Source organism: Mastomys coucha, unplaced genomic scaffold, assembly GCF_008632895.1.
Source record: "Mastomys coucha isolate ucsf_1 unplaced genomic scaffold, UCSF_Mcou_1 pScaffold11, whole genome shotgun sequence".
NCBI classification, from domain to species: Eukaryota; Metazoa; Chordata; class Mammalia; order Rodentia; family Muridae; genus Mastomys; species Mastomys coucha.
In genome coordinates, this window is record NW_022196893.1 from 12,008,446 (window position 1) to 12,016,478 (window position 8,033).

The 8,033-nt window shown below is 46.2% G+C and overlaps 1 long non-coding RNA gene across 1 annotated transcript in view; it reads right to left on the minus strand.

Moving 5' to 3' along the window:
- Window positions 1–278: 278 nt before the first annotated feature.
- LOC116076301 overlaps window positions 279–8,033 on the minus strand; it is a 22,871-nt gene continuing 15,116 nt past the window's right edge. Inside the window, exon 3 of the long non-coding RNA XR_004112889.1 lies at window positions 279–561. This is a non-coding gene — a long non-coding RNA (uncharacterized LOC116076301). The remainder of the gene's footprint in view (window positions 562–8,033) is intronic.

Consider the following 8,033-nt stretch of genomic DNA (forward strand, 5'->3'; position numbering starts at 1 on the left):
GCCACAACCTCATGAGTTGACGCTGTCACAGGCATGTGCCACCTTGCCTGGTTTAGATAGTGTTACGGACTTTGGGCATACTAGGGAAATACATTGCCACCCGAGATACATCCCCAGAATTGGGAGCTTCTAGATCATCTTGAAAATGAGTTGGGACAACATACTTAAAATATGTGACTCCTCAAGTCCCTGGAGACTCCCAAAGCACTGTGTCTTTTTGGTAATGGGAGCTGGAAGCTATACTGTCATGCATGCACTTTGGAGAGAAAAACCACATGTTCGTAATGCCGGATCCTAGAACCTTTATTGAGATGTCGGGCCTTGGTATTTTCATGGCACCTCTGTCATATTTAGGGTACTTTTCATTTCTATTCTCTGGCCCCCAGCGGCATGATGTCATCCGTAGGAAGTAGAGGAGTAAGGTATCTTGGGAGACAATGAAGTGTCAGAAGTCTGAGCCATGAAGAGCTGTCAAAAGAGCTAAGAGCGACCCAGGACAAGAAGGAGCAGGTGATCTGATGACCCTGCCAGGTGAGAACAGTCTCTGATCTTTTTGGCTGACTGGAATAGAGAAAAAAGCGTTCGCCAGCTTAGGGGCTGCATATCAGGTGTCAGGGATGGAATTTATTTTCTCTATCAATGGGACCACATCAGAAATAGCAGCTGCAACTGGAGTCACCGGATAATTAGGTTTATGGAAATCCACTGCCATTCTCCAAGACCCAGCTGCCATCTTCGCTAGCCAGGGTGAAGAATAATCTAGGAATTGAGTCAAATCGTCACACAGAGTCTTTCAAAGCCACGGTGCCGAGTTTTTTTTTTTCTTTTGAGGAGTAGATTATTGGCTTTAAAAAAAAAAAAAAAAGGATTTGCTGGGCTGTGGTGGCGCACGCTTTTAATCCCAGCACTTGGGAGGCAGAGGCAGGCGGATTTCTGAGTTCGAGGCCAGTCTGGTCTACAGAGTGAGTTCCAGGACAGCCGGGGCTACACAGAGAAACCCTGTCTCGAAAAACCAAAAAAAAAAAAAAAAAAAAAAAAAAAAAAAAAAAAAAAAAAAAAAAAAAAAGATTTGTTTTTATTTTATGGGTATGGGTGCTTTCCCTGCATATGTGTCTATATACTATATGTGGGCAGTGTCTAAACAGGCCAGAAAAGGGTGTTAGATTCCCTAGAACTGGAGTTACAGACAGTAGTTAGACTGCCATGTAGGTGCTGGAAATTGAACCGGGAACCTCTGGAAGAGTAATCGGTACCCTTAACTACTGAGCCGTCTCTTCAGTCACCCTCCCTCTTTTGAGACTGGATCTCATGCTGCTGAGGCTGATCTTGAAGTCACTGTTAATGACCTTACATTTCTTTTTGTTGTTGTTGGGTTTTTTGTTGTTGTTGTTGTTTGTTTTTTTGTTTTTTGTTTTGTTTTGTTTTCAAGACAGGGTTTCTCTGTATAGCCCTGGCTGTCCTGGAACTCACTCTGTAGACCAGGCTGGCCTCGAACTCAGAAATCCATCTGCCTCTGCCTCCCAAGTGCTGGGATTAAAGGCGTATGCCACCACTGCCTGGCTGATCTTACATTTTTAACCTCCATAGTGCTGGGATGAGAGATGTATGCATCAATGGCTCATTTATGCGGTGCTGGATGTGCATGCAAGGCAAGCACTCTGCCAACTGCATTACAGGCTCAGCTCCTTGTGGGTTTTGTTGTTTTTCTTGTTATTGCTGGAGACAGGGTCTTACTTTGTATCCCAAACTGACCCAGAACTCACTATGTAACCCAGAATGGCTCTGAACACAAGGCAATCCTCCTGCCTTCGCCTCCTCCCTTTGATTATAGGCATGAGAAACCACAGCAGCTTCATGATATTATCATTCTGTTTCAGTTCTGTGAAGGAAGCTGGATCTCTTTTGCTTATCAATCAGGAGTTTCCTTTTGACATTTCTTGTTATCAGATCGCTTATTCTGCCAAACTGAGAGCCAGCGTAGTAATTGTGCCAGTGACTGGGACATCTATTCCAGACATATAACTAGAGGCTTTGAAATAATGTCATTGGGTGGGGGTGTTAATGCTTTTAATCCCAGCACTTGGGAAGCAGAAATAGATGGATCTCTGTGAGTTTCAGGACAGCCAAGGCTGTACAGAGAAACCCTGTCTTGAAAAACCAAAGGAAGGAAGGAAGGAAGGAAGGAAGAAAGGAAGGAAGGAAGGAAGGAAGGAAGGAAGGAAGGAAGGAACGGAGAGAGAGGCTGAGAGAAAGGTAGGTTGGTTTGGAGAGCCATGGGACCTGATGTAAAGCCATTCCAGTCAGGTCCATTGATTAATTGATCCATTTTGACCCTGCTTCTGATGGTAGATCCCAGTAGCGTTCTGATCAACAAAAATTCCTATTAATCGAGAGCCACTGCCTACATTATTAATCATCTATGGCATACAGTCAGCCTGGCAGGTGGTCATAGACCCCAGTAGAAGAACTGAGTCCAATTCACAGTTTGTACCTATATCACTACAGCATCTTTGTGTGTGTGTGTGTGTGTGTGTGTGTGTGTGTGCAAGCATGCGCTAGACATCAAACCCGGGTCCTTGATGCATGCCAGACGAGTGCCCCACTAAGCTACATTCCCAGCCCCATTGTCCTCGCCTGGGAGCGTCCAGGCTCCCTTTCTTCCAGGGCTCTGTAGTCATGACTGATTCACGCTTGGAAACTGGAAGACAGACTGTCCTCACAATCATTACAGAGAAGGTCAACCTCCCGAGTCCCAGACCTGAAGGGTTTTATGTGCTAGAGATGGAACCCAGAATTTTGTGCACACTGGGCAATCACTGTAACAGTGAACTGAACCCCTGGCCCTGGCAGTCTCTCATGTTTGCGGATCAAGCACAAACAAAACACAGTGGCAGGCTGGTGCTCAGTTTGTTCTGAGGACCCTGAGATGAACTGGGCACATCATTCTCTGAAGCTCTAAGACTGTCCCAGGAATAATAACCCACTTATCTCCCTCCCTGAAGACTGCTGGACTTAGTCCCTACCACCCCAGAATCCACTCCTTATTAAATGGGGGAAGTCACTCCAACTCCTGCCAGCACCTCCCACCCAGGGGTGATCATGGATGCTAGTATTTCCTTCTCTCACAGGGGACTTCTCAAGACCTTAGTTTTCCAGGAGGTCAACTTCTAATGTGAGAGGGAGCCATGTTTATGTTGGGAGTTAATTTTATTTTGAAAGCAACTGGAAGCCACTAAGCTGTTTTCCACAGTAGAGTAGATGGATGAGGTTTACATTTTCACAGGGCTGTTGCTGCTGTTTGATAGAGAATATATCGGAAGGGGCCAGGTAGGAGTGAGGGAGGATAAGTGATTCTTAGACGCAGTGATTCAAATGAGCCTTAGAAACATGGAGACAGGGGCTGGTGAGATGGCTCAGCGGGTAAGAGCACTGACTGCTCTTCCAGAGGTCCTGAGTTCAAATCCCAGCAACCACATCCGTTCATAATGAGATCTAATGCCTTCTTCCAGTGTGTCTGAAGAGAGCAATGGTGTATTCATATACATTAAATAAGTAAATAAATAAATAAATATAAAACAAAGAAACATGGAGACAGCAGCTGGGTCATGGGACATACAGTGGTGGACATCCATAAGCAGGATACACAGAACCCTTAGGGTGACTTAGGCAGGCCAGATAAGTAGATGATACATAGATGTCAGGAAAAAAGTATTGTTATAAATAGGCTTGATTTTTTTTTTTTGGACAGGATCTTACCATGTTGATTTGGCTAACCTGGAACTAGCTCTATAGACCATGTAGGCCTTGAACACAGTCACAGAGATCTACCCGACTCTCACTCCTGGTGCTGGGATTAAAGGTAGGCATCATCATAACTAGCTAGACTTTGCTTTTTTTTCCTCCTGCATTGGTGTTTTGCCTCCATGTATGTCTGTGTGAGGGCGTTGGGTCCCCTTGGAACTACAGTTCTAGACAGTGGTGAGCTGCCACATGGGTGCTGGGAAATGAACTCTGGTCCTCTGGCGCTGAGCATCGGGAGCTCCCAAGTGCTGAGCCATCTCTCCAGCCGCCAGACTCCAACTTTTAAATGATTTTCCTCAGGCTGAAGAACAGACAGGCTAAGAGCCAGGACGACTGGGGGAGGTCAAAGTTCTGTGCTTTGGAGGCTGGAGGAAAAAGAGCAGACATTTTTGGACGATGCCAATTATAAAGTTCAAACTCCAAGCACCTTGTCTGGGGAAGCGAGCAGTTTAGACTTTCTGGCCTGCACCATGTTTGGTAAGCAGGCAGCGAGGAGAACTCAAATCTAGGGACATCTGTCAGCAAGATGCTTCATGCTACCCCTAAAATGACACTCTGCAAAGCCAGGAACACCTTGTTACCTTTCCGCATTTACCCAAACTCTGAAAAGCCATCATCAGCCCTTTGTGCCAACGAACAAAGCAGAACACAGGCTGCCAGCCCTGGTTGTGCTAAACAATAGCAGGAACTTTCTACTTGATTGACAGCATTCTTGACAAGTCTGCATCACTGTCTGGCCCTTTCCCCACCACTTCCCTTCCTCTGTTCCCACCTATACGCTGCTCCTACCTATATGCTGCTCCCACCTATACTACATACCCTGCTCCCCATCTCAGCCTCTACTTTGAGCAAACCCACAGCTATGGCAGCCCACTTCATCATCTGTTACACAAGGATAGTAGCATTTGGTTGCTTCAAGGATCAATAATAAAACTTGCAGGTTTCTTCCTGGGTCTCTGCACCAGTTTTCTTACTTTTTGTTTATTTTCAAGACAGGGTTTCTCATCTTTCAGTTTGGCTGTACAGCGAAGGATGACCTTGAACTTCTGATTCTCCTCTTGCTCCATTTTCCAAATGCTAGGGCTACACCACTCCCAGTTCATGCGATCTTAGGAAGAGAACCTAGAGCTTCCTGAATGCTAGGTGAGCACTCTACCAACTGAGCTACATCCCTAATCCACTGGGCTAATTTTCTATCTGTTCCTTCAAATCCACTTTTTATCCCCACCTCTGGGCCCCAGGAGGATGATTCTCGGACCATATCAATTTCAAAGATGGGAAGGCAGCGGGGTCGGTGAGCTCAGCCTGTTGTTCTTTTAGGTCTCTTTCCTGCTGTGCTCTTGACAGTGCTTTCTGGGTTCTGCTAGCTGGCCTGCTCAGGCCTATGCATGGGAATGGTGTCCAGCTGTTGCCAGCCCCAGACACTGCGGCAGCATCCATCACGGATCCCACTTAGTGGTACCCAAGCCTTGGTAAACAGGCCGTTTATTGAAGTCGCTCTGCTTCTGCACTTGTTCCGTCTGTTTCCTCCAGACATCCTGATTGATCCAATCAATAAGCATCATCTCACCTGCTGCAGGCCTTCCAGGTGGCACCTCTAGCCACAACAAAGTTCGGGGGGAAGCAAAGGAGATAATTCCTTCATGTCTTTGAAAGAAGAAGGGAATCTCTGCCAAATGTCTTGCCCTCTACCATTCCCCTGGACTGCCATTGGTAGTAGTGAGTCATATACACTCTGAGATTCCCAGAAGAAAAAAAAAGTTGGAGACAAGGGAACATGCAAGTATTTTACTGGGAAGTGTGATCCTAGGAATCAGGAATGATAAAGGAGGGAGTAGGACCACTGGAGACACGACATGAGGATTTCCTGTTGACATCATGCCAAGTGACCATGGACTGCTGAGAGGCTATAAGAAGTGCCTCTGGGGGCTGGAGAGATGGCTCAGTGGTTAAGAGCACTGACTGCTCTTCCAAAAGGTCCTGAGTTTCAAACCCCAGCAACCACATGGTGGCTCACAACCATCCTTAATGAGATCTGACGCCCTCTTCTGAGGTGTTGAAAGACAGCTACTGTGTACTTACATAAATAAATAAATCTTTAAAAAAAAAAAAAAAGAAGTGCCTCTGATGAACAAGGAGAAAGCAACTATCTGTGGCCTTCATCCCACACTGAGCAGAGATGCACCCCAAGGAGCACTAACTGTCCCAGCTCTCTAGGTGGGCTGGAGTTGGATGTTTTGGGGTTCCCATGCCCTAAGTTGTAGCAGAAATGGAGAACACCCTGGACAGAAGGGAAAGGACACACTGCAGGTCTGAGATGTACCACAGCTTCAGCAGGCCCTCCCTGCTCTGTGCTGCACTGTCATGTGTACTCGGCAGGGACAGAGAAGAGTGGTTGCAGAAATGATGGCCATATGAGCCAGGAGGAAGCTTGGCGGATCTAAGGAGATGCACAAGGGCATTCGGTAGACATGGCCAGCCCTAAACCAGTCTCCCAGATGCTCCTGGGATCTTTGCCACATTCCCTACCTCTAGTTTTGGCTTCAACTATAGTGGACATTCGTGTGTGTGTGTGTGTGTGTGTGTGTGTGTGTGTGTGTGCATGTGTGCATGTGTGCACGTGTGTGTGTGTGTGTGTGTGTGTATGATGCTGAGGATAAAGCCCAGAGGCTTATGCATGCCAGGGCCTCATGCTATATCACTTAACTAAACCCTCTGAGCAATTCTGAAATGGAGTTCCCACAGTAATAAACTCAGCCATTGCCCCACTGACTTTCCTCGTCTGATTCCTCACTCCTTCTTAATGTCCCTTAGACTCACACCCAGAGTACATTTCCACACATAAGTCTGAGTCTAATACTCTGTTTTCAGAGGAAACCAAACTGAGAAGATGAATCTTCAAAGTAAGATGCTGGGAGACATTAGTTACCAGTCAGATGTCCATAAGCATGCCACACTGCTGGTAGTGAACAAGATATGACTACCCCTGGCTTGGAAGTGACGTCACAGCGACAGAGTCCTGCCTGTGGTCGGCTGAGATGAGTACAAGTAGAAAAGGAGTGTCGCTTCTCTGGAAGAAGAGAAAAGAAGCAGTGGGGTCGTAGGATAGCTGACATGCTCTGGAGAGCCTAGGAGGAAGAAGGTGGAAGAGTCAAATGCCCAGACATCACCTCAGGACACACAGTGAAAGCCAGAAGCTGGCCAAGGAGCCTGAAGCCAGCCAGAGCAGCAGATCGAGGAGCCGGAAGCCGGCCACAGCAGCAGATCAAGGAGCCCGTGACCTTCTGCAGAGGTAGAGCAGTTTGCTGAAAATAAGACCCAGGATCTAACTGTAAGGATAGCTGAGGTACAAAAAAGATGGAGTAGGTGCAGCCTTAGTGGCTCTTTAATGATAAGGAGTGGAAACCTCCATTCCAGGAGAGGACATCTGGATGAACTGGAAAACAGATTTCTTTACCTCCTTGAACACTTCAGAGCAGCAGATGTAATCAAGCCCCTGCCACTTTTTGAAAGGAAGGAGAAACATCCTGCCCTTGTTTGGAAAATCATGATAGGATTTATCTGAGATTATACCTTTCAAGAGAACACTTATTATTTTCAGATATAGCCCCTTATACCAGCATTCTCTTATTATGGACTGGAAAAAAAAAACCTAATGGGAATATGTATAGGAATGACTTTCAGGGGTGCTACAGCGTGGCATAAATGTCAAACTGAAAGGAGAGAGTGTCTTGGTAGGGGCACTCCTGTTTCATGGGCTAGAATACTCTGGGGGGGATAGCTGGAGCCAGTGCTGAAATCATTTTGGGATGGCTCCTGGAAGTGGCCTACTGTAATCAGACAAAGGTGCTCTGGCTACCATGGCAGAAACTGCTTGTGGCAGTTAGACTGTATACATAAATTTGCTACTACACTTTTTAATTAAAGATTTATTTATTTTATTTATATAAGTACACTGTAGCTGTCAGACATACCAGAAGAAGGCATCAGATCCCATTACAGATGGTTGTGAGCCACCATGTGGTTGCTGGGAATTGAACTCAGGACCTCTGAAAGAGCAGTCAGTGTTCTTAACTGCTGAGCCATCTCTCCAGCCCCCTACTACATTTTTTTTTAAACATTGCAGTAAAATGCATATAATATAAAACTGTCCATTTTAACTCTGTGCACATGATGCCAAAGACTGAACCCAGGGCCTTGTACATGCCAGGCAAGAATATTCTACTACTGAG